Source organism: Gorilla gorilla, chromosome 7 (assembly GCF_029281585.2).
Source record: "Gorilla gorilla gorilla isolate KB3781 chromosome 7, NHGRI_mGorGor1-v2.1_pri, whole genome shotgun sequence".
In the NCBI taxonomy this organism is placed as follows: Eukaryota; Metazoa; Chordata; class Mammalia; order Primates; family Hominidae; genus Gorilla; species Gorilla gorilla.
Window position 1 is genome coordinate 132,787,594 of NC_073231.2, and position 27,249 is coordinate 132,814,842.

Sequence of the window (27,249 nt, forward strand, 5' to 3'; positions counted from 1 at the left end):
ATTCGCCATGTTGTCCAGGCTGGTCTCAAACTCCTGACCTCAAGTGATCCATCTACCTCGGCCTCCCAAAGTTTTGGGATTACGGGCGTGAGCCACCTCACCCAGCCTATTTGGGTTTTTATATCCAAATACCACTAACTGGAGACTGTCTTATTTCCATAGAAGACTTCATCTTAGATAATAGAGAAGTGACATTGCTAAGATAAATTCTCATGATTGGCTAAAGCCTGCTGTTGTGAGCATATGTAAGTCACTTGTGATGGTTAATTTTGTATGTCACCTTGACTGGGCTAAGGGATGCCCCAATGGCTGGTAAAACGCTATTTCTGGTGTGTCTATGAGAAGAATTTGGAAAGAGGTCAGCATTTGAATCAGTAGACTGAACAAAGACCATCTGTGCTTACTAATGTGGAGAAGTATTATCCAATCCCTGAGGACCCCAATAGAACAAAAAGATGGAAGAAAGGTGAATTCTCTCTCTTCTTGAGCTGGGACATGCATCTTCTTTTGCCCTTGGTCGTCGCAGCTTCTGGATTTCTGACCTTAATATTCTAAGGCTTATACCAGCGCCCCCACCACTTGTTCTCAGTTGTTCGGACTCAGACTAAATTGTACCACTGGATTCTCTGGTTCTCCAAATTACAGATGGCATATTGTGGGACTTCTCAGCCTCCATAATCACATGCGCCAATCCCCATAATAAATTTCTTTTTATATATCTGTACGTATTCTTATGATTCTGTTTCTCTGGAGAACTCTGACTAAACAACAACAACATCAACTAAATTTTTTGAGCTTCCACACTCTCATTAGTATAATTGGGAGAAAAATATGCCCCAGAATTATCTGAGATTACAAACGTGAAAGTACTATGAAACCATAAATATCTAATACAAGGAATGGCCATTTCCTCCAACGGTCCTGTTGATTAAATTCAATTCCAATTTTCAGCCTTCCTCATTGACCTGCTGCAGAATAAAAGAGCCTTTTTATATTAGAAGGAAGCTGGGCCTGGGCTGGGACTCAGACACACAGATTTCCCCAAACTGTCATTGAGTCAATAAGAGTGATTGACAGCAGATGAGCTTGCAGCTCACGATGACCCAAGCGTCTCTCTTTTATCCTGGATGCCTGACACCTTGCCAGTCACTCATCATTGGTGATTCATCCTGTGGCCTTGAATGTGCTTCCTCCATTTGACCCCTATGCATCTCCACCTGTTTATCCTGACATTCACTACTTTCTCCTTACCCTTCCTGCCTCCCACCTGAACAATGACATCAAGGCAATGATGGCAGACAGCAGCAGTTGGGTTGCCAGGTGATAGACTTCTGAAATGATTTCTCTTCTATCAATGCCTCCAGCAGCTTTGTCTTCCTGTGTGGCTTTATCTCTCAACACAATCATACAAACAAAAACTAGAAAATGTCTTTAATGCTGAATTAGAGGAGACATTTGCATCAAAATGATCAAAAAGCGTTCCAGATTATAAAGGATTTCCTAGAACCTGAATGGCATCAAAAAGTCTTTTACTGACAGCAATGGCATAAGCTCTGGGGCCAGATGGATATGGGTTCAAAACTAGACTCTACCACTTGGAAATTAAGTGGCCTTGGATGAGTTAATGTAATGTCTCTGAGCCACGGTTCCCTCATTTATAAAATGTGAATGAAAAATCATAGAACTTTCCTTATAGTTTATTGTGTAAGTGTCTACTGAGTTGTAAGCCCTCAATAAATGTTTGTTCAATGAATGATCAGGTAGAGATTGAACAAGGCAATTCATGTAAAATACCTGACGTGGTGCATGGCACAAAATAAACTGTCAATGTGCGATGGTATTACTTTTACTTATAGCGCACATCTTAGTCTGCACAAAATACTTAAGACTGGGTAATTTATAACATTATACATTTATTACTCACATTAATGGAGGCTGGTAAGTCCAAGATTAAGACACTAGTTAGTTTAGTGTCTGGTGAGTTCCCAGTCTGCTTCTAAGATGGTGCCTTGTTTCTGTGTCCCCCAGAGGGGAGGAATGCTGTGTCCTCATGTGGAAGAAGGGATGGATGGGCAAAAGGGCCTAGCTAGTTCTCTGCAACCCTTTAGGACATGATTATAGCCTAGTCATGTCTTAAAGGACCCTCCTCAATGCTGTTGCACTGAAGATCCAGTTTTGCCCTGAATTTTAGAAGAGACAGAGACATTCAAACTATTAGAACACCACTTCATTCCAAGAATTGTCCAGGTCTCTTCCTTATACTTTATTGTCCCTTCCTTGTCATAAGAACTTTGCAGAATAATTAAAAGTATAGACTCCAAAGCTAGATTATCTGGATTTGAATCCTGGCTAAACCAAATTGGGCTAGATATCTAACCTTCCCTGTGTTTGTTTCCTCACAGGCATAATGAAGGTAATAATATGTGTTTCATACAATTGTGAGGATTCAGTGAGTTTATTCATGCATTAGGCTTACAACAGTGCCTAATAGATAATACTCAATGAAATTAACTTGTATTTGTTAATTATTATTGGAGTTTCTGTAGTTTGACTCTTGGAAAGTCCAGACACAAGGAAGATTCCTCCAAAGGCATTCTCCTTGGCTCTTCATTGTGTATCACTTTGCATCCTCCGACTGATCTCTTTATAAGTCTATATTGTATTGTTTCCCTGGACTGTGACTTACTCCAACAACTAAGGTCATGCTTCTTTCCTCTTTCCCTACTGCTCCTAGCATACTGCTGGGGTACTTTGATATTGCGTCTACTTTTGAAAAGTCTGTGTTGCAGAATTGGCATAAGATGACATCTTTTAAACGACAAAGCTGTAAATCTTGCAGGACTTTAGCTATACTCTCATATACCTCTTCTCTTTCGTGAGTGAAAAATGTAAAGGGGTTGGAACTTGACCACAGACACCCGGTTAGTTAGCAGCTGATTCTCAAAACCAGGTCTGTTAACTTTTAGCACAGCACTTTTTTTTCACCCATGAGTGAAACAGCTATTTAGAAAAAAAAAAAAAAAAAGAGATTCCCAGCATATGGATCCTAAAAACTTGCTTTAAAAATGTGAAACCATGATCCTGGTTTTTGGAGGATAAGAGCCATATTTTGCTGGATATTCACCTGAGCAAATAGGAAATATGAACAAGTCTGAAGACCTGAGAGGACCTTTTGCTTTTCTTCTCCACCTGGTCCAGGTACAAAGCGAAATGTGGCAATGCAAAGAGAGTTTAGCACGGTAAAAAGAAATAGGTAATATTATAGGATGCATTTGCACGGGTCAGGAACTTGGCTGCTGCTACTCACTTCTCTTTGTCCCTTGTCTACTTTCCATCTCAGGGACTCAGTTTCTTCGTCTGTTAAATAAAAGGATTTGAACTGGCTGTGTTCCAAATCCTCTTCCCATTCTAGCATTCTGTGAGACTAGCTATGAATGAATGCTAAGTAGATAGTCTGTGCACAAGTATTTCATTTACTATTACCTCATGCTCCAGCCAGGAGGTTCTGTATTGCCAAAATTATTTTCATACAATGCCTCTCTTTGAGTGACACATGGGTAACTGTTAAACATGACTGTAATGTGAGAATATGCGTTAAATTAGGGTAAAAACTGCCTCACAATTTCCAGATGTGAGTATTTCATAATGTTGTCATTTCTCTTTTTTCTGTTCAGATGTTCAGCAAATGGAAGGCAAATGGCCGTAGGAACCGTCTCCCTGCAACACATTTCTTTCAGCTTGCTTCAACCAATTTCTTCTTAGGGATTCACATGCTCTCTGAGGGTTCACCAAAGTAAAACCGTCTCTTAGAATATCTCAGCATGGTGGCAATGCCTCCCTTGTGTATTGCCTAAAATATTGGCTCTTATGTGACTTTGAACACTTGAAAACACAGACAGCCTGGTGGTAGATAGTATTTACCCAAATTAGAGAAATTAAACTCTGAACTGTTCAAGTTTTAAGCAATCAGTTCCAGTTAGTACACACTCAATTCCAACCTTAAGCATCAAAGAGAAAAAGTGATTTAGCAGCGAGAGCTGCTGGTAGGCAATCAACATAAAATATACATAAGTGCCAAAGCTGAATATTGATCAGGAGGTTTTCTTTTGCCTACTGTCTATCAGCTGTGATACCTAAAGGCTGTTTCTTTTATTAGACGAGACGGGAAAAGAGGCAAACAATTTCAGAAAGAGATTAAATCTCCTTTGTATGGTACAAGAAGGTTATAAAGCCATAATAGAAAAGCTATAAATTATTCTACCATTAAAATCGTTGTTGCCTTAATCTTTTTTTTTTATTATTAAAGTTAATACCAAGTTCTTTTGTTCTGGATACTTAGGAGAAAATGTGCTTTCCCTTAGAAGCTAATTCATGTGGCTGGGCTGAGCTATGTAACCCCAGGGGATCATGGTTTCTATTGTACACTACACATTTATTTATCAGATAGAATGTGTGGGATGGTGCCCTCAGAAATGTGCAATGGAAAAGCCATACCAAATCGGAATGCAAACACGGGATGAAAGGGAATGTGAATCAACACAAAATATGTGTATATATAGACATGTTATATATTTGCTGATTAGGAGAGCCCTAAGAACTATAATATAAATAGGAAAGTAGGGCTCAAAGAAGTTAAGTAATTTGCTGAACTAAGCAGGGTGGCCTAACTTCTGTGACAAACTGCAATAGAAACTCAATATTTCAGCATGGTACAGTATCTATTTCTTACTCACATCATGATCTGATTGGAAATAATGGCACTCCAAGTAGAGATTTGGAGACCCAGTTCCTTCTGTCTATTGGTCTGTTCCATGGCCTCAGAGGTCTGCAGAGGATACTCTGCTAATGCAGACAGGGAAGAGAAGAGAGCCCAAAGAGTCTTCTGAAAAAATCTGGGTAGAGCCAGGCTGGAAGTGACTGGTCTATATCACAACTGCCTAAATTCCATGAGCTGGAAGTCTGTCACAAGCATCATGAATCTGCAGGACAGTCTCTGTGTGCCCAGGAGGAATGGGAAATGGGTTTGGGAACATAGTGCCAGTGCATTGTCTTTGCTACTTGCTGCCAGAGTTACCAAGCAGATTGGGAATTTCTTCTCTGTAGCTTCAAATTCTATCCTTTTTTCCACTCCACAAAGCTCTAGAATTCATCCTCTGAAAGATTTTTGACACGGATTACAATAACAGCAGTGCTTGAGGTCAAACAAGGGACTGAAATATCATCTAGATGTTTCTAAAATGTCTCATTTGGATTTATATTGACACAAAGTTGAGTATTTGACTGAATTTTCCAGATCTCATTCATGTTTAATTCAGACATGACCCAGCAGTTGCTTGGAGATATTTGGCCTGATGGAATTTATAATGCAATGTAATCTTAAGAATGTTCTTGTCTCTGCCCCTGTTGCTTTCTCTCTCTAAGGCCTCATCTTTGAGATTTTAGCTATTCCCGTTGTTTCAACTGTAAATGCCATGTGGTCTACTCTCCTGTATGTTCATATTTTTAGCACCTCCTTCTTCCTCTCTTCTCAGCTAGAGGGCTCATATTTAACCACCTGCTGAGCACCTCCTCAATGTCCCACATGCTTTTTTTTTTTTTTTTTTTTTTTTTTTTTTTGAGACGGAGTCTCGCTCTGTCGCCCAGGCTGGAGTGCCGTGGCGCGATCTCGGCTCACTGCAAGCCCCGCCTCCCAGGTTCACGCCATTCTCCTGCCTCAGCCTCCCGAGTAGCTGGGACTACAGGCACCTGCCACCACGTCCGGCTAATTTTTTTGTATTTTTACTAGAGACGGGGTTTCACCGTGTTAGCCAGGATGGTTTCTATCTCCTGACCTCGTGATCCACCCGCCTCGCCTCCCAAAGTGCTGGGATTACAGGCTTGAACCACCGCGCCCGGCCCCCACATGCTCTTATTAACATATATAACATTGCAACTTACTTTTTTCTTACAAGACATGTCTATTTTGTTTTAATTTTTAAAATATTTTTTAATTTAATTGATGAAAATTATATATATGGTGTACAACTTGATATCATGTCACCATTTTGGAATGGCTAAATCAAGTGAGTAAACATATCTATTACCTCACATACTTTTTTATGGTGAGAACATTTAAAATCTACTCTATTCACAATTTTCAAATATATGATACATTATTATTAACTATAGTCACCATGTCATACAATAGGTCTTCTAAACTTATTCCTCTTGTGTAAGGAATTTATATCCTTTGACCAACATCTCCTCAATCCCAATCCCCACTCCCCAGCTCCTGGTAGCCACCATTCTAGTCTCAATCTATGAGTTCAGCTTTTTTAAATTCCACATATAAGTAACATCATACAATATTTGTGTTTCTGTGCCTGGTTTCTTTCACTAAACAATGTCCTTCAGGTTCATCCATGTTGTTACAAAGGGCATGCTTTCATTCTTTTTTAAGGCTGAATAGTAAGTATTCCATTTGCTAGATCAATATCAGGAAGGTTTTCCCTAATGTTTTTGCTAGTAAAACATTGCTGTAAAACATAGTTTTGGATAGTTGTAAGTGTATGTTTTTTAGTTTCAGGTCTTACATTGCAATTTTTAACCAATTTAGGGATGATTTTTATATAAGGGGTGAGAGAAGGGTCTGGTTTCATGCTTCTGCATGTGGATATTTCATTTTCCCAACACCATTTATTGAAGAGACTGTCCTGTCCTGATTGTATATGTATGTTTTGGTAACTTTGCCAAAAATCAATTGTCCATAAATGTGTGTATTTATTTCTGGGCTATTTGGTTACATTGACCTATATGTCTGCTTTGGTGCCAGTACCATGCTGTTGCAATTACAATATCATTGTAGTAGATTTTGAGGTCAGGTAGTTTAATACCTCCATTTCTGTTCTTTTTGCTCAGGATTGCTTTGGCTATTCAACATTTTGTGTGGTTTCATACAGATTTTAGAATTATTATTTTTATTTCTATGAAAAATATGGAAATTTTTATAGGAAATGCATTGAATCTGTAGATTGCTATTGGCAGTATGGGCATTTTAAAAATATTAATTATTTCAATTCATGAACATAGAATTTATTTTCATTTGTGTATTTTTCATAAACTTTTTATGGTGTTCATTATAGAGATCTTTCACCTCCTTGGTTAAACTTATTCCTTGGATTTTTTAATGTTATTGTTAATGGGCTTGTTTTCTTGATTTGTTTTATGGATAGTTATAAGTGCACAAAAATGCTACAAATTTTTGTCTGGTGATTTTGTATCCTGCAGCTTTACTGACTTTGTTTAGTAGTTCTCTTTTTTGATGGAATCTTTAGGGTTTTCAAAATATAACATCATCTTTAAACAACGACAATTCTACTTCTTTTTTTCCAAACTGGATGTGTTTTTATTTCTTGTTTTTGCCTAATTGCTCTAAGACTTCCAGTGCTATGTTGATTTGAAGCGGTAAGAGTGAACATCCTAGTCTTATTCCTGAACTTAGAGAAAAAGTGTTCTACTTTTCGCCATTGAGTGTGATATTAGCTGTGGGCGTATCATATATGGCCTTTGATGTGTTACAGAACATTCCTTCTATAGTTAATTTGTTGAGAGCTCTGATTATGAAAAGATGTTGAATTTTGTCAAATGCCTCTTCTGCATCTATTGAGATGATCATGCAGTTTTGTCCTTCATTCTGTTAATGTGGTATATCGCATTTATTGATTTGCATACATTGAACCATCCAAAACCCAGGACCTGATGACTTCATGACTGAATTCTAGCAAACTAGATAGAAGTAATGCCAGCTCTTGTCAAACTCTCCCAAAAAATTGAAGAGAAAAGAATACTTCCAAACACATTTTGCAAGCCTCACCTTACCCTGATATGAAAGCCAATCAAGGATGCTAAGAAATAAAATAAAATTATAGATTATACTCCTGATGAACATAGATGCCAAAATCCTCAACCACACACTAACAAATCCAATTCAAGAGCACATTAGAAGGATTATTCACCATGATAAAGGGATATTTATGCCCGGCAAAACATGACGTTATTTTCATATTTTTTTGTATCATTTGAGCTATCAACTTACGATTCAGGTTTCTTGGGACCTAAGACTTCAACAATTAAAATCCAGGTTTTGTGGGTCCTAAGGCTTCAACAATTAAAAACATAATAATATGGCATTCTGAATACTAATTCAATTCAAAAGTAAATATTTAGAATAAGGAAAGCAATTAAAACAAATTACAAATGAAAAAACTTGACAAACATCACATGTTTGTTAACTGTCTGACACAACTCAGCTCTATAGTATTTTTTCTTACATTGTGTTCTCTGTATAAAATTATCTATCTATCTATCTATCTATCCATCTATCTATCTATCTATCTATCTATCTATCTATCTATCTATCTATCTTTCCTAGTCTTATTTCTAGCATTATTAATAGCAGTTTGCTGTTGATATTAATAGCTTATTAGAGTCTTTTCAGCTTCTTAATTCATGGATATGTTATAAAAGTTTTATAAATATTTGTCAAACCTGAAAAACTTCTATCAAAGTTCTTTCACTGAATTTCATATTTTCTTTTGAAGTGACTAATATTAAATGCCCTTTAAATTACAACACGTGTTCTTTTGGGGAGATGGAGTTAAATCTTTTTTTAATTTTTATTTCAATAGTTTTTGGGGGTAGAGATAGTTTTTTGTTACATGGATAAGTTCTTTAGTGGTGATGTCTGAGATTTTAGTGCACCCATCAACCAAGCAGTATATACTGTGCCCAATATGTAGTATTTTATCCCTTACCTCTCTCCCAACCTTCCTCTGCCCCAAGTACCCAAAGTCCATCATATCATCTTATGCCTTTGCATCTTCATAGCTTAGCTCTCACTTATATGTTAGAATATACTATATTTATTTATTTATCTATTACTGAGTTACTTCTCTTAGACTAACGGCCTCCAGTTCCATCCAAGTTGCTTCAAAAGACATCATTTCATACATTTTCATGGCTGAGTAGTATTCCATGGTGTGTATATATGTATATGTGTACACTAGTTTTTTTATCCCTTTGTTGGTTGATGGGCACTTAGGATGGTGCCATATCTTTGCAATTTTGAATTGTGCATGTGTGTGCATGTGTTTTTTTCATGTAATTACCTATTTTCCTTTGGGTAGATACCCAGTAGTGAAATTTCTGGATCAAATGGTAGTTCTACTTTAGCTCTTTAAGGAATCTCCATACTGTTTTCCATAGCGGTTGCACTAATTTACATTCCCACCAGCAGTGTAGAAGTGTTCCCTTTTCACCACATGCACACCAAAATCTACTGGTTTTTGCCTTTTTAATTATGGCCATTTTTGTAGGAGTAAGATGGTATTTCATTGTGGTTTTCATTTGCATTTTCCCTGATGATTAGTGACGTTGAGCATTTTTTCAAATGTTTGTTGGCCATTTGTATATTTTCTTTTGAGAAATGTCCATTCATGTCCTCAGCCCACTTTTTGATGGGATTATTATTTTTTTTCTTGCTGATTTAAGTTCCTTGTAGATATGAGTCCTTTGTTGGATGCATAGTTTGAATTGAAACACTTGTTCATACCAGTAGGAGCCCTGCCAAGGGCTTAGAAGGGTTTTATGCAAATGAGAAGCCCCAAAGCTTAGACTTCATTAGCTTCATCTTAAATCTAGCTATTTGAGGTAAACCCTTGTTTACCTGTGTTCACCCTCATGCTGTTTACCCACAAATAACCAATTGCCCAAGGACTTTTAACATGTTCTTCATGGTGGATCTCTGTCTCCATTATGCTACCCTTTTTAAAACTTTATTATCTTGGACGTGAACCATTGCAAACTTCTAAATTTCCCACTTGAAGTCTTTGTCCCCTTCTTGTCATTCTGAAAAATAATTCCAAAGGAATTATCCCAAAATGATTTCAATTTTTAAAACACTCTTCTACTTATTAAATCACATCTAAAATCTTCTACCTAATTTTTTGGGTCATATGTGATCTGGACCAAACTATTCTTTCTAGTGTGATCTACTATTTCACTCTAGTCTAGAGATTTGGACTTCACCTAAGCAAGGTTTACTACTATGCCATTTATTCTACCTTGAACATGGTGATTTTACTTTCTATTAGAGGGATAAAATTCTCAGCATCTCATTAGGGCCTGGACCTTTGAGAAATGAGGAAGTGTCTTACACAGCTGTTGGAGTGTTCAGATGTAGCTCACCTGAAATCTGATCCCTTTTCCCTCCTTTGATTTTCTCTGTGGTCCTTATGATAACCATATTCTAAGTATTCTACGTTGCTTATTTGATTTTTTGACACTTGATTTGACATATCAGCATATGGGAATAATGAGACTGTTGTGCTACAAAGTTATAATAGAGATTAAATGAGATATCTAAAAAATTGTTATGTCCTACAAAATACCCTTATTAGGACAGGTACTTGAGTAGAAGGCCTTTCTCTGGATACCTCAGAGGCAGCTGGCTGAGTACGTCTGCTGTGCTTTTCTTTACACAGTGTGGAAAGGCCACTGAGAATCTCTGATGACATGTGCTATGGAAAAAAAATTATTCATGTTTTAATTGTAAACTCTAAAATGTTCCTACAGAACAACAACAGTGACTAGCAGATTCCAAAATTTCTAATTTTGGAAATAGAAAGTAACCTGAAGATCATCATTTGAGCTAATTTCACCAGACAGGAATTTGATTTAAAATTTGTTTTATTCCTTGCCAACTTTGCCCCTGGTATAGTCTAGCAAGACTTCTCTTTCCTTCTTGTCTACTTGTTTTTAAGGGGTGGGTACGGAGCCTGTTTTTCACTCTGGGAAAGATGCATACTTGTGCCAGAAGGTAAATGAGGCCAGCTTCACTAGCGGTTTTAGCGTCTTTGAAACATAGCCAAGGCTGGATCAGAACCAGAATAAGAATTTCTCAAAGCTGCAACAGACGATAAAAATCCAAAATAGAAACTACCATTGTGATGCAAAGAGGGAAGCAGATGCAATTAGCACAGGAGCATTCTGGAGGGAAAAAGATGAAGTGCTGAAATGATTTCAGTGGGTGCTTCATTGATTCCATATTTAGGCATCAGGAGTAGTGGTGCCGTAGCAGCCAGGAGTCATGACCAGATTCCAAAGAGGGGTCCTTGTCTCCAGTCCTGGCCCAAATCTTTCTTTTTTGGAGATAACGGTTGAAGGTACATTGTGCAATGATGGATACAGAATCCTAGAAATGACAGTTAGGGCATTAACTGGTAACAGTTATGTAACGGTAACATCCCTACCCTTAGTACAAAAGGTGAGTTGACCTCAGGTAATACGAAGAAAAAAAAGACCAACATTTATTAAGAGGTGTTTAGCATAATGGTTATGGGCATGGGTCTGGAGGTGGTTAGTCTGAAGCGAATCCTGGTGCCACTATATAAGAGCCATGTGATCTTGACCAAGTTATTAGGTTGGTGCAAAATAATTAACCACTAATGGCAAAAACCACAATTACTTTTGCACGTATTTTAAATTATGAGCATCAGTGTTTCCATCTAAAAAATCAGCATAATTATTGCAGTACCTCACAGAGCTATTGTGAAGATGGTTAATTAATCATTGAAAGCACTTAAAACACTAAGTCACTATGCAAAGTTCCTTGCCTAAACCACCTACTTCAATCCTCACAGTTCTGAGGCAGGCTTCACTCTCCCCATTCCATGGATAAGACAGTTAAGGCTCCCAAATCAATGACTAACGTGGTTTGTTGTCTAAGACCTCAGGAGAATATTATAGACTGAGAGGCAGCTCTAGCACAGAGTGGAGATGAGGAGTCTTACAAGGGAAAAAGAAACACTTAAAACAGATTCGTTTCCCCAAAACCACCCCCTACTGAGCCTCTGACTCTGGGTTTTTCTTTCTCTGAAGAAAATTTAGGAGTTTCTTCCCAATGGATTTCTACTCCCCACCCCTCCCCCACCCTCTGGCATCCCTCTATCACAACAGTGGCTCAGGACGATTCTGGAAAAACAAGAAAAATTGTAAGAGAGCTCCTTCTTCCCTCGGGAAAGCTCTCTCTGTAAATGAGTCAAATGGGAATGAGGCTGGTTAGTGAACAATCGTCGTAAGAGGGTCACTTGAATTTCTAGCTTGCAGGCTTTCTCGTTTGTTTCTAGCTATATTTCAAGAAGTCTGCATTTGTAAGAGAATTCCTAAGACCACAAGAGTTAGAAAGGATGTGAGGCATCATCTAAACAAGCTTCCATAGTTGACAGATGAAAAAGCTGAGGCCCAGGAAAGGAAGGAAATTTCTTAACAGCTTTCACAGTTCCTTCAACAGCAGAGCTCAAAACTAGTGTTCTCACTATCATTCACCACTTCCTTCCCTTTCATCAGACTGAACTCTTGGCAGTTCCCCAAATATATTGTAGCTTCTCAAAAAATCTTAGCTTTGACACATAATATATACTCATCCTTAAATCCCACATATATTCCCACTTTTCATGTTTTGGTTTTGCTTTGCCTAACACCTCATCCATAGTACTCATATCAAACATCATTTCCAGGGAAACTCATCTCTTATTTGCTCTCACAATAGCTCCTGTTTATCAACCCCACAATCTGATTTTTTTATGTCTTTGTGTATGTCTGCCTTTCCTGGAGGAAAAAGAACACATCTATTTTGTTCGTCATTCTATTCTTTGTCTCTTGGCATCATCATTGGCATATTAGTACGATGTCAAAAATATTGGATGGATGGATGGATGGGTGGGTGGATGGATGGATGGATGGATGCTTGGGTGGTTGGGTAGATAAATAGGTGAGTGAGTGGATAAATAGATGAATGGGTAGGTGAATGAATGGGTGGGTTACCAAATGGGTGGGTGGATGGATGGGTGGGTGGGTGAGTGAATGGGTGGGTGGTTGAATGGGTGGTGAATGGATGAATGGATACATATATGTATACATGAATGGACATGTAAATTTTCCTTTGAATGTGTAAGAAATTACCCAAAACACTACAAGTCTCAGATAACATGAATTCTTTCATGATTCCTGCAACACTTTTTATAATACTATTTTCTATGTGATTTGCCTAGCTTATGATCCCCTGATGTTTCTAAAAGCAGGAAGAAATGTGTAATCTGCTCTAGTAGCAGGTGGAAATTAAATGCCCCCTCACTGTGTGCTTTGGTTGAAAGTTTTTAGCTCACTATAAATATTTCTTCTCAACACCTTTACAGCCCATGGGTATATGTGTGTGCCTGTACACTTACTGATTTATCTCCTTAGACCAGCAGGAGATAAAAAGATAGCAGGAGAACTGTATAGGATTCACAAATGGCCCCTTGGACAGTCAAAAGTTTAGTGCCTTCACATGAATATATCCTATTTTATGGGGAGCCAATGAGGTCTGGCAAGCTCTAATGTCTGTTTTGGTCAAATACTACTATAATTTAAAATCACTGGTATCAGGAATTCCATGTGATGTGTGCAGCAGCTCAGCCCTGCCTACCTTTCAATTCTGAAGCAAGAAAGAAATGATGCTTCTGGGTTCTCTGAGTGACAGAACAGTAATAGACTGTTGCATTTTGAATTTTATATTTGCCATAATTTTGATTTTTTTCTTCTCTGACTACTTTCTTTTGTAGTCTCATCAGCTCAGAAGGTCAAAGTTGAGATACTTGTCAAGACAGTCAAAGTGTAGAACAATGAGCCTATGACAGAAGTGAGGCATGATATTAATTGTACATTAAGCTTTATAGGTTTTTGGATCATCCATCCCTCTGACAGTGGTAATAGGAATCCTGAGTGCTATTATATTTCCTTCACAGCAAAGATTATAAAAAGCAAGAGGAATTACATGTGCTTCTACCGCATCTTATCAGCACTCAGACAAGGTTTACTAATATGTATAATCACAATGACTTCCAAAGGTTCCACCTTGGTACTTCTGTTAATTTAATTCTATGTAACAGACACTTACTGAGCATCTAATAAGTGTCAGGCATTAGGCCTAGTGCTAGGGATAGAGAAATGAATACACAGATGTGGACTTTGCCAGTAAAAATAAGAAGTAGAGTTGTGTGCAGTGGATTTATATGTTTTAGGCTAAATATGGACTTTTCCTAGAAGAGGGATTCAGATGGCATTTCAGTTCACATTTAGTACTATTTGTGTGACTTTGGGCAAGCCTGTTCTCTCCTCTAGGTTTTACTTTCCTCATTCCTAAGCATAGCACATTTGAGCACAAATATTTCAAATTTCTGTCAATCTTTGGGTATCTTAGAATTTGGAATTTATTCTGTTGGAAAAGTATCTGCTAAGGGTGAAACTGAGACCTGAAGTCTTAGTTGAAAGAGTCTGAAGACATAGCAGTGAATCCACACGCTTGAAGTAGCACATATATTGGAGGCTGTTTCTTGGAATATCATGGGAAGCAGCACCCTTTATATTGTCACCATTTCATGAGGGGCTCCACAGAGATTCTTACCACCAGGCTTATATCAAAGACCTTTACCCTATTCTTTGAAAACGAATTCAGCGGGGAGGAAAACAAATCAATTGTAACTCATAAGTAGCTCAAGAAACCATCCCTCATCTCTTGATGGGTGTTTTCCCCCAGTGCCTTAGGACCAATGTGGTCTATTTTAGAAAAGTTAAAATGCTAGATTTTTCCTTATCATGCACCAAGTGAATCCTTATAATCAATGGGTCCAATTTTCAAGAGTTTTAAATAATCACATTGAGTACTCCTAACTATTCATTGAAGATTCTGTAGATAAGAGATTTCAAGTGCAGCAATCTTAAGAACCTATGTATAATAGTTATATATCTGATTCCATTCTGTGGAGGTTAAAATTATAAGATAAACACAGTGGTTGTACGACTAACATTCACAAAAGCATGCTCATGAGTCTCATCCCAGGGTTTTGTGAGGAGATATTTTTCCCACTTACTTAAAGAAAATCATATGTTTTCTACAGCTTCCTGTACACTTAGATTCTTCAAGTATTGTAAAGTGAGATTAGCCAGAGAAACAATAGATTTGGTGAATGGATAATTGGCTGGGGCATGAACTAAGAGTCAGACAGGCTTGGGTATGAAAGTCACTTGAACCCCCTAGTAACTGAATGGCTATGGTAAGTCATTTAACATCCCTGAATCAGTTTTCTCACCTGTATGGTAAGGACAACACTAGTACCTAGTTGGATGGGATTTGGGGAAAGTTAAATAAAATGTTTCTGGAGAGTTAAAAAAATACCAATGAATTATCAACAGACAAAAAGCTTACACATGAGCTGACAATACAAGATCAATTTATAACTTCAAAAATAAATAATCCATATTATTTTCTTTGTTAAGAGTATGGACCAGTTGCAGTCATTAACTGTTAAACTTTCCTTGCCCAGGTTTGGTTTTATTGGCAGTGATTTCCAATCCTATTTTCTTCATCTGGAGAGCAAAGACTAGACTAAAGACAGAATCCTTTGACCTTCTGCTGTGTATCGTGGTCTTTCTTGTCAAAGACCACAGAGAAAGGCTGAAGATAAACATCTGGTCTTTTCCCAGCATGATCCCTTATATTTTCACTCAGTTGGTGCAACCCAGCTCCTATTCGAATTCTAAAAATTCTGTGTAAGGGGTAAATTAGTGCTGCTCCCAATGTGGTCCAGGAATGGTGGTAGTGAGCACCATTTGGTTGTTGTTGTTGTTGTTTTATTTTAGATTCAGGTGGTACACGCATAGGTTTGTTATATGGATATATTGTGTGATGCTAAGTTTCACACTTCTAATGATCCTGTTGCCGAAGTAGTGAACGTGATATCCAATAGGTAGTTTTTCAACTGGTGCCTCCTTCCCTCTCTGCCCCTTTTCGAAATCCCCACTGTCTGTTGTTCCTATCTTTGTGTCTTTATGTATCCAATGTTCGGCTCCTACTTGTAAGTGAGCACATACTTTATTTGGTTTTCCATTTCTGTGTTAATTCACTTAGGAAAATGCCCTCCAGCTACATACAAGTTGCTGCAAAAGACATGATTGCATTCTTTCTTATGGCTGCATAGTATTCCGTGGTGTGTATGTACCACATTTTCTTTATCCAGTCCAGCATTGATGAGGACCTGGGTTGATTCCATGTCTTTTCTACTGTGAATAGTGAGCTGCCATTTGTTGTGAGTCCATGAGATAAGCCCAGAAATTATATTTAGAAACTTTATAGCAATGTAATAACAGAATGCTTTTGTTTCTATTGAATCTAGTGACACAAATTTTGAGTTTGCATTTTAATACCTTTTAAATTTAATTTTTCTAAAAATGCATTTCATTATACTTTATAAAAGCATTAAACCACAATCAACTGGAATTTAATTTTTAAAAACCTGATTATTTAACTCAGATAGCAAGAAAAGCCCTGCTGTAAAACAACATAGTCATGTCATTTATTATTAAAACTTTTTGCTATATAATTTCTCAGATCATTTTTTTTCTGTTCAAAATATGTTGTGTAGAATTCAAGTTTAAATTAGATAAAATCAACTAGGCATGGTGGCTTATATCCCACGGTGGCTGTAATCCCAGCACTTTGGGAGCCTGAGGCAGGAGGATTACTTCAAGCCAAGAGTTCAAGATTAGCCTGGACAACATAACAAGACCCTGTCTCCACAAACAAAAAAAAATAAAAAAAAATTAAAATTTAAAAGGGAAAGAAAGAGAGAAAAAAGAAAAAAAAATTAGCCAGGCCTGGTGATGTATGCCTATAGTCCTAACTACTTGTGAGGTTGAGGTGGGAGGATCACTTGAGCCCATGAGTTTAAGGCTACAGTAAGCCATGATTATGCCATTGCACTCTAGCCTGGGTGACAGAGTGAGACACTGTCTCAGTCGATCACTCAATTAAATAAAATCTTGTGATACTTCAGATTTTAATTTTAATAAAAATAGGTAGAGCATATCAATATTCTACTCCCTGGTGGTGATATTTGGCTGAGTATCTTTGGGACTACCAACCATGGTAAGAAAGTTGAGGAAATTCTACAGGGTTATAGGGGAAATATGATATGCCCACCATTAATCATCATAGGAAGCCGAGGGTGCTAAAAATGAAGTATAGACATAAGTATGCCCGTACTTATACAAAAGGCCAGGTATGAGAGCTCCTACTTTTAGTTAGGAGAGGAAGAATGAAGACAGGGCAATGAAAATGGGACGGATTTCACCAGAGGCATAAGTCAGGACAAGGGTTCCAGTACCCCTTAAAAACATAATCATGTAGACACTAAATATATGTATCTACACATGTATGAAATACATCACTAGAATGTCTACTTTTCATTTTAGAATATGAGAGTTAAAAGGAATCTAAGAAATCATCTAGTTTAAATTTCATGCTTTACATAAGTGAAAAACTAAGCCCAGCCCAGTGAGTTGATTTGCCCAAAGTCCAGCGAGAAATTGCACGTGAAGACATCCAGCAGGCAGAGAGTATGCTGTGTCTGCCTTATCATTATCTAGTCCATGCCCACTGGACTGGAGCAGTGTTATCTGAAGTTGGTCATAGGTAGTTGTTCATGTTTAAAGGATGATATAAAAATGATAAATTTTGCAGGCTATTGGAGAGGCAGCATGATATATTAGAACATGGATTTTTTTCTTTTATTTGCATAGATTTTTAGGGAACAGGTGGTATTTGGTTACAGGAGCCAGTTCTTTAGTAGTGATTTGTGAGATATTGGTGCACCCATCACTCTAACAGTATATACACTGAACCCAGCGTGTAGTCTTTTATCCCTCACCTACTTCCCACCATTTCCCCCTGAGTTTTCAAAATCCATTGTATCATTCTTATGGCTTTGCATCCTCATAGCTTAGCTTCCAGTTATGAGTGAGAACATATGATGTTTGGTTTTTCATTCCTGAGTTACTTCACTTAGAATAATAATCTCCAGTTCCTTTGAGGCTTCTGTGAATGCCATTAATTCACTCCTTTTTATGGCTGAGTAGTATTTCACGGTATGTGTGTGTGTGTGTAGAATATATATATTCTACACACACAGTAGAATATATATATATACATATACACACCCACACACAGTCGCTTGTTGATTGATGGACATTTAAGCTGGTTCCACATTTTTGCAATTGCAAGTTGTGCTTCTATAAACATGCGTGTGCAAGTATGCTTTTTGTATAATGACTTCTTTTCCTCTAGGTAGATACACAGTAGTGGGATTGCAGGATCAAAAGGAAGAACAGGGAATTTGGTTCACATTGTGATCCACCATGTTTTGACCTTGGACACACTAACCAACCAATCTAATCCAGTTTTCTCATGTCTGGAATAGGTATTATAATTAGCGTTGGCAAAGAAGTTTTTAAAAATAGTATTATTTAAGGACATGACCCAGAGTGAAGCTGACCCTGAATAAGCACTATCCTGTTTAACAAGCTCATCCACGGGCTTAGCAGAACAGTCAGGCACAAAAAGCATTCATGTCTCCACATTCCCAATCTGGCCTTTCTGCAGTAGCATGCGACTTCTCTTTTACCCCTTCCCTGTTGGCTGAATTTCCCACTTCGTCATGTTTATTGCAGGATTGTAGCAGCACAGTCTGATGTGCAGGAATAGCCAGAGCAGGGTAGGAATTTGGGGACACGGGGACACACACCTTAAGACCTAACTTATTTCCTGCAAGAAAGATGTTTCAGTTTCTAGCCTCTTGTCATTAGAAAATGAAGGTAGGGCTTGTCTAGCATGAATTCAGTGTTTCACCTGATTGATCCGCTACCAATAGGTCAAATCATTTATTGGGCACAAAAGTGTGTCTTTTCTTAAAACAAGGTAACTGAAAGATCAAACTACCATCTGGAAATATAAGGTGGGCTTTCAGCAGCCCAGAAAGCATTGCATTAGCTTCATCCTTCATTTGGTCCTGCCAGGAGAAGTTTTGTTTGCCACTTGTAGTACAATATGTAGACGTTGTCCATAGGTGCTATAACAGAAATAACTTGATAAAAGTCTGAAGGCCTTAAAATATCCCTGAGGAAGGGAATACACTGCTCACCATTCCATGCAGGAAGCTTATGCCACCTCTTTGCAGTTCTTGTTTTGGGGCAGGGGAGGGGTAGAGTAGGAAGAAGGTGGACTCGATGTCATTGGCACATGCCTTGCATACCAGGAACCCCTGATGACCTTTCATTCCTCTCACATTCCAGGTCTCCTGCCTCTCGCTGAGCCACCTTGCCTTTAGAAATGTGTGTTGATTGAGAGCCACAGCTGGGAACATTGTTGGGTAGTTCACGATGCTGTTTAATGTTCAAAGTCATCCTTTGAACCTTACATTGAACTCTGAAGGGTGAAACCTTGAGAAGGCTGGTTTATGTGGCTGCTTCCTCTCATTCTCTCCACTATTGTTGGCAACACTATCTATTACCCTGGGAAGCCATTCCTACTTATGTAGGATATCCTGTTATGTGCCCAGATTCTGTCTTTATAATTTACCACTGGCCACAAATAGAAAAGGAAGGAAATGGATATTCATTTAGAGCTTACTTAGCACAGACCCTCAACACACATTATCTCATTTAGTCTTCATGACAATAGCACAATGTGGAGATTTTTATTCTCATTTTACTTCTAAGGGAATTAAGGTCTTATACATTGATTTTATTTTCCCAAGGTGACATAGCTAATAAATGCCTGAACCAGGAACAAAATTCATGTTTGTAACTCTAAAGTTGGTCTTTCTGTTCGATCATGCTGTATCCTAAGAGAGAAATTCCTTCTAGGTAGCAACAAGCATGAACAAATAGGTCTTTTTTCTCATTTGACATATATTTCAATATACAAGTGAGCACATATTTATATGTATACGTATAGGATTTATATGTATAGGATCTGAAAACATAGTGATGAAATAATAAAGTTTCTCTCCTTAAGAATTTTTAAAATACATATACATATATTCAGACATATAAATAGGAAATTACACTTCATGATGAAATGAAACCAGTGGTGTGATAGGGGAAGTTTGAGGAGATAGAAGAACACACAGAAGGGGCATCTAACTCAGGATTGGGAAATATTTCAGGAAGAACAGATATATGAACAGAGGTCCTTAGGAAGCATAGGCATTACCCAGAAGATGAAATGAAGATGAGGTTTCAATAAAGGGATCAGTAAATACAAATACCTGGAGATAGTAGAGAACTGTGTATACTGGGGGAAGTGAATGTTGCTCTATATACACTGTATGGGAAGAATTGTTTACCAGCACATTAGTGCACCAGTCCACAACTAGATACCAGGTTCTGCAGAAATGAGTAAGCCACAGCGCCTCTCCTTTGGCAGTTTATGCTTTTTTGGGAGAAATAGACATGCAGAAAAAATGACTGTCCCAGCACACGCTAACATGCCACAGTTAAAACTATCCCAGAGAGGCCGGGCGCAGTGGCTCACGCCTGTAATCCCAGCACTTTGGGAGGCCGAGGCGGGCGGATCACGAGGTCAGGAGGTAGAGACCATCCTGGCTAACACGGTGAAACCCCGTCTCTACGAAAAATACAAAAAATTAGCCGGGCGTGGTGGCAGACACCTGTAGTCCCAGCTACTTGGGAGGCTGAGGCAGGAGAATGGCATGAACCTGGGAGGCGGAGGTTGCAGTGAGTCGAGATCGTGCCACTGCACTCCATCCAACCTGGGAGATAGAGCGAGACTCCGTCTCAAAAACAACAACAACATCATCAACAACAAAAAACAACTATCCCAGAGATAGGGTATACTAGAGTGAGAAGAGAAATGAATTTATACATGTCAGGGAAGGGATACAGAATCAAAAAGTCTTCAGAAAGACTCTGAAGACTTCTGAAGACTGAACAGAATTTGAAGGGTTGAAGAGGGACCCACCAAGGAGGGAAGCCAGGAAAGTATATTCCAGAAAGACATGGCATTTTCAAAGGGAGTCCATGTAGGATGCTTTTCTTAGAGGTTTGCAATTAAATCATTAGTCATCTCCTTTGGTGTATTTATTTGAATACATTCTTCACCAGGCAGCAAAGAGGATACAAGATGACATCAGTGTGTTCTTACTAGAAGTTATAATTCCAGTCCTTTGAATGTTCCCATCTGACTGGAAGTGAGTAAAAAAAAGAATCTTGAAGAAAACAAACTTTTAAAGGAAATAGGCCCTCTGACTCCACCAGCGTTGGACTTGGAGTCAATTATCACAAAATGCTAGGCTCTATAAAAATCAAGGGTTCTATCTACTTACCTTTTTCACTTCTAGGTTCTCCACACCTAGCTTAGTGTCTGGCTCCTAGTACATGTTCAAAATATTAATTGAATAAAGGAAAAAGTAAGAGTAAATTTTAACCTTGTAGAGGTCCAGTTTTCTCATCTGGAAAAATTAGATGTTGTCTGCTGAACCACGTAGTATCTGGACTCAGCCTGAATTTGAATCCTGCTCCTTACCACTCATTTCCCTTTGAGTAAATTAACTTTTAGGTAACTTCTAGACCCTCATCTGTAAAATAGAGTTGACATTAGCTCCTCAGAGATAGTGAAGATAAAATATAGTTTTATATAAATGACTTAGAACAGGTCTGGGTGCATATAAAGTTCTTAGTAAATATTAGCTAATGTTATAATAATTCTTAAAAGATTATTTTCCAAAAAAATGGTAAAATTATAAATCTCATACAAACATAAAAGTGAATTCATGTGAAAGATTTTATTTAACTCATTAATGTTGAGACTAATGAGGTGTTACAATCAGTTCAAAGGAGATTCCAAAGTACAGACACATTTATAATCAGGAATGTTGAAATTAATGAGCAAAGGGAGGAAAGACTAACCTCTTGCACATTGGGGAGGGAAATCAATTGAATCTTCACTGGATAAAATTGATAAAATTTAACTGTCTATGGACAAGAATCATTTTGCATTGCCATCAGTTGTCTATAATGTACAGAGTTGTAAAACAGCTCCCATAGAAACAAAATTAGATAACTGGGAAGAGTGTGATATAGATATTACATTGTTTTCCATTGAGATAGAACATTTCTCTATGTTGTTACTATTATTACATACCTAACACCATTAATGTAGGAGTTACATGAGATTATAATGTAAAGATGCTATGTAAGCAGAAATGATTTTCATTTTTTTCTACTTTTGATACTGGTCCCTTTTAGTATTTTAATATCATTATTCTTTTTTAGCGTATGTTTGAGAATTATTAATATATTTCCTTTTAAAAATAATAGTTTTTTTGCTTCTTTGATTATAAGAATATTATATGTTCAGGGCAAAAAAATAAATCAGTCAATATAAAAAGGTATAAAGGAAAAGGTAAAATCAGTAATCCACCATCAAAAGGTAACCATTGTTAATACTCTCATATATATATATATTTGGGAGCAGACTACACGTTCTGCTTTGTAATTTGATTTTTTCACATTTGATAATTCATCATGTACATTGTATTATGTATCATGTGTCATGATACAATTTATCATGTTATTTTATTTTTATTTTTATTTTTTGAGATGGAGTCTCTCTCTGTCACCCAGGCTGGAGTGCAGTGGTGTGATCTCAGCTCACTACAACCTCCGCCTCCAGGGTTCAAGCAAGTCTTCTGCCTCAGCCTCCCGAGTAGCTGGGACTACAGGCACCTGCTACCGCACCTGGCTAAGTTTTGTATTTTTAGTAGAGACAGGGTTTCACCATATTGGCCAGGCTGGTCTCGAACTCCTGACCTTGTGATCTGCCCGCCTTGGCCACCCAAAGTGCTGGGATTACAGGCATGAGCCACTGTACCTGGCCATATTTTTACATTAGTGAAATGTCAATGTATTTTTAAAATAAATAAATAAATAATATTTTCATGTGTTTAGAATATTTTATTAAGCCACTCGACAACATTTGTCAATCAGTAGTAGCACAAGCTGATTTCTTTGTCCTGTACTGGCTCTTTCCATTTGTTCGCTCAAAAAGAAACACCAGACATGCAAACAAGAATTTGCATTTTGCCAGAGACTTGATCTATGTGCCTGGGCAAGTTTAATCTCTCTTTTCTATCTCTTCATTTCCTTAGGGGTAAAGTAGAACTTATTGTGGTGAAAGTACAAAGCAAGTTTCTGAGATTGGACTCGAGCAGCTTACAGATCAAAGATCCCACTATTGGCCTTATGAAAGCTGAAAATCTCTGGGTACCTGATGCTCCTTCAGCCATCAACAGATATGACCTCTCCTCTAAGAACCTGAGAGGAACAATAGGATAAATAGCAAGGAACAAAATGTGATCACATCCCATCACAATGGGAGTTGTTACCAAGTTGATTTGTCTCCTCCACGTGATGTGTCTGCCTCTTTCTTACATGTCAGCTAGCTCAAGAGGTCCTAAAGCAGAAACATCTGATTCACCTATCTCTTGTAACCATCAAAGTGTCTGATGCATAATAATTAATGTTATTGTATAATGAGTGAATGAACAAATGACTATAGTGAGGTCAGTTTTCACTCATGATACAGCTCTCAAAGAACCTGACGGTCGGGCGCGGTGGCTCACACCTGTAATTCCAGCACTTTGGGAGGCTGAGATGGGCAGATCACGAGGTCAGGAGATCGAGACCATCCTGGCTAACACAGTGAAACCCGGTCTCTACTGAAAATACAAAAAACTAGTTGGGCGTGGTGGCGGGCACCTGTAGTCCCAGCTACTCGGGAGGCTGAGGCAGGAGAATGGTATGAACCTGGGAGGCAGAGCTTGCAGTGAGCCGAGATCACGCCACTGCACTCCAGCCTGGGTGACAGAGCGAGACTCCATCTCAAAAAAAAAAAAAAAAAAAGAACCTGACTAAAAGTTCCATAATTTCCTAACTGAAGGAGCTTCCCTCCTCCACCTGCGGTCCCCAAACATATACCACCATCAACTGAACCTCTCTGACTAGGAAGAAAAAAATGCGACCTGAACTCTTCCACTTTCTACCACCTCAATTATCTACTTCCGTTCAGTGATTGAAGATCGAAAACGAATTTGATTACCACAGACTTTTCTGTTGGCTCTTTCTTTCCTTCTTCCTCCTTCCTCCACTCCTGATGTTCATACTCTTCTTGCTTCTCCCTTTGACTACCCAAGATCCTCCTAGGGAACCTCCAGTGCCCCTGCTTGCAATCTATTCTCTACAAGGGGCAAGGGCAATTACTGAAAAGCTCAGATGTGACTATGCTGTTTCCTGATTAACATTTTATGAATAATCTCTTTTGCGTATGGCTATAGTTCTCAAACTTGTATCAGAATCACCTGGATATGGAATTAAAACATCGATTCCTAGAACAAGCTCTCAGTTTCTGACTCAGTAGGTCTGGGGTCAGGCCTGATAATTTCATTTCTGACAAGTTCCTAGGTCCTGTGGATCTTTTGAGAACAACTATTTTATGATAATAAACCAAATTCTTCAGTGAGAAATTTATTGAGCTGTTTAGCATATTCTTGTATTTATACTAAATCAATTTACCTTTCTAGATTAATCTTCTAGTACTTCTACTATTTCTTCTCTCACTGAGGCAAGCATGGTTTTCCTTCTAGACACACCAAACCAACAGCTATTCTCTATATATTCCTTATTCTTTATCGGTTCTGCTTGATATGTAATGTTCTTCCTCATCGACGTTAATCTGTAAAGTTTTGCTTATACTTCACGACCCAACACAAATAACCAAAATTAGTTTTGAAATAATCTTGAGCCCTCTATGAGCTACTTCTAGCTCCACACACCAAGATAGAATAACTGACAACATTCTCTGTCTATTCTTCATTCTTCCTCCTCCATAAAGTCCTAAATTAGAGATGTTCATTTCTATGCCAATGTACTTAGCTCAGTTATAAAGTCCTTGAAGGCAGGAGTTCTTCCGTCCTTTTTTCCTCTTCTCTCTCTTTCTTTCTTTTTCTTTATAAATTATATAAGCTAACCAAGTAACAGAATGAATGATCCTAATAAAATATTTATGGAATTTAGTCGAATTTAAGATACACTTTAGTTTAGGGATGAGCTATCAGATCAGTTCCTGATATCATTTATTCTCCTACATGGGCATTCAGGGAAGAATTAGGTAAATAGTTGGGCAGAAATAGAGTCACAAGAAAACTTTTTTTTTTCTGGTCAGGTAGTCATAACCAGAAGTGGTTTTATAGGAGCAACACATGTGAAGACAGAAGTCATGACTGCCAACTGGCTCCTTAATATCTGCGTTAGGATAGAGGGCAAGGTTAAATGCAACAAGTACTACTACTAAAAGTAATATGTTCATATGTGAATACATATCATTGTTAAAGTCTTGATATACATCAAGCCCTGTGCTACATACAAAGTAGAGGCCATTATATGTGGAACAATCAAGAATGTCTAGCTTAATCAAAAAATCATATTTTTCAAAAACATACCAGGAGTCACAAATTTTCCAAGGATTTCTCTAAATTTCTTGAGAGTCAAATGAGTCACTTTTAAACTGTCTATGGTGTCATGATCTTGATTAATGTATTTTATTCAATTGTTAACATATCTAAGCCAGATGTTCATTTGTAAATGCCTTTGGATAGTATTCAAGGAAGTCGCTTTCCTGCATCTTTTGTAATATTTATAATTTTACCTTACAGCTGATTTTTTATCATTCAGTAGAAGTTTTAACTCATAAAAGTGAAAATGTATCTTAATAATTAACTTCAAACGTAAGATTGACATTTCTTTCACCAATCTTTGAATAAAGAGCAGAGTCCTTGCCTTTGATAATGAGCCCATAAAATAGAGTTATGTGTCATCTTTCTTTCATAAGCCACACCCATAATACAGTAATACACTTATCTGTAATTTTTAGTTCTTTTTCTGAAAGGAAAGAAAATGTAAAAAATATAAACAGCAATCAAAAGACAAAACCCCTCAAGAGTCTATGTTCTCTCCAATCTATTACAATAGTGTTGCAATAGTACTTTTGGGAGCATTATTTTTATCAACCCTTCCAAAATATTGACTTATCAAAATCATATTTCATGTGTTTACATAACCTTTTATTAATCAGTTAATTCCAGTAGAATAAATGAGCTTGGGAGTCAATATGACTGATTCTTGGCACACGTAAAATTTAACTGCTAAGGATAGAAGTGTAAGGGATTACTAGAAACTGGCCCACTAAACACCAGCATCAGATTATTGTAGAACTCAGAGTGGCTTGGAGAGCAGTGCTGGAGGTCAGTTAAAAGAACTTCAAGGCAGAAAATCCCAGGCTTATGAGGATTCAACTTTAGGGTGATACAAAAGGAATTCTCAATAGAAATTGTACTTTGAGTACTGATACAAACATTCTGCTTTTCACTTTCATTATAGTATTCAATAAAGTATGAGAAGTTCAACACTTCATTATAAAAAAAAGTGTCATGTTACATGATTTTGCCAAACTGTAGGCTACTGTGAGTTCTCTGGGTACATTTAAGGCAGGCAAGGCTAAGCTACGATGTTCAGTAGGTTAGGTGTATTAAATGCATTTTCAACTTAACATTATTTTCAACCTACAATGCGTTTATTGGGATGTAACCCCATTGTAAGCTTAAAGGCATCTGTACTTCACATATTAGCCTCAGGACATTCCTATGAGGTTGGTGTTATTATTTGAGAGTGATGATTCCATTCTCTCCCTTTCAGTGTTTCTCAGTAGGCACATAAAATAAGAACTTTTGTCTTCTTGGAAATATTAAGAGTATGCTAAAATCCTTAGTTTTCTCTCCCCTATGTACTCACTCTACTCCAAAGGGCACTGGTATTAGAGAGATTAGCCAAGGAACCCTGAGCACATGCAGCCTAACTCTCTTCTCCAATCTCTTTTAGATCCAGCCACCTCTTGGGATGCACACGTTTCTCTTCAACTGCATGATGTGAACTGCGTCACATGGTAAGAGAGCTCAGCTATTGATCAATGGCTTTACCAGTCTTTAGTTCACTCAAATCTAGGAAAGGAGCTGACAGCCTATTTTGTCTTGGGGCCTAAGCAGGGTTCTCCATTCCAGATTCACCAGCAAAGGTCCATTTCTTTTCTTTCTTTCTTTTTTTGAGATGAATTCTCGCTCTGTCGCCCAAGCTGGAGTGCCGTGGCACCATCTCAGCTCACTGCAAGCTCTGCCTCCCAGGTTCAAGCAATTCTCCTCAACTTCCTGAGTAGCTGGGATTACAGGTGCCTGCCACCATTCCTGGCTAATTTTTTTGTATTTTTAG

The 27,249-nt window shown here is 37.9% G+C and overlaps 1 long non-coding RNA gene across 1 annotated transcript in view; it reads left to right on the top strand.

Moving 5' to 3' along the window:
- The window catches only part of LOC129524235 (uncharacterized), a 131,998-nt gene that overhangs the window by 47,653 nt on the left and 57,096 nt on the right, over nucleotides 1–27,249 (top strand). Inside the window, exon 2 of the long non-coding RNA XR_008667988.2 lies at nucleotides 26,866–26,929. This is a non-coding gene — a long non-coding RNA (uncharacterized lncRNA). The remainder of the gene's footprint in view (nucleotides 1–26,865; nucleotides 26,930–27,249) is intronic.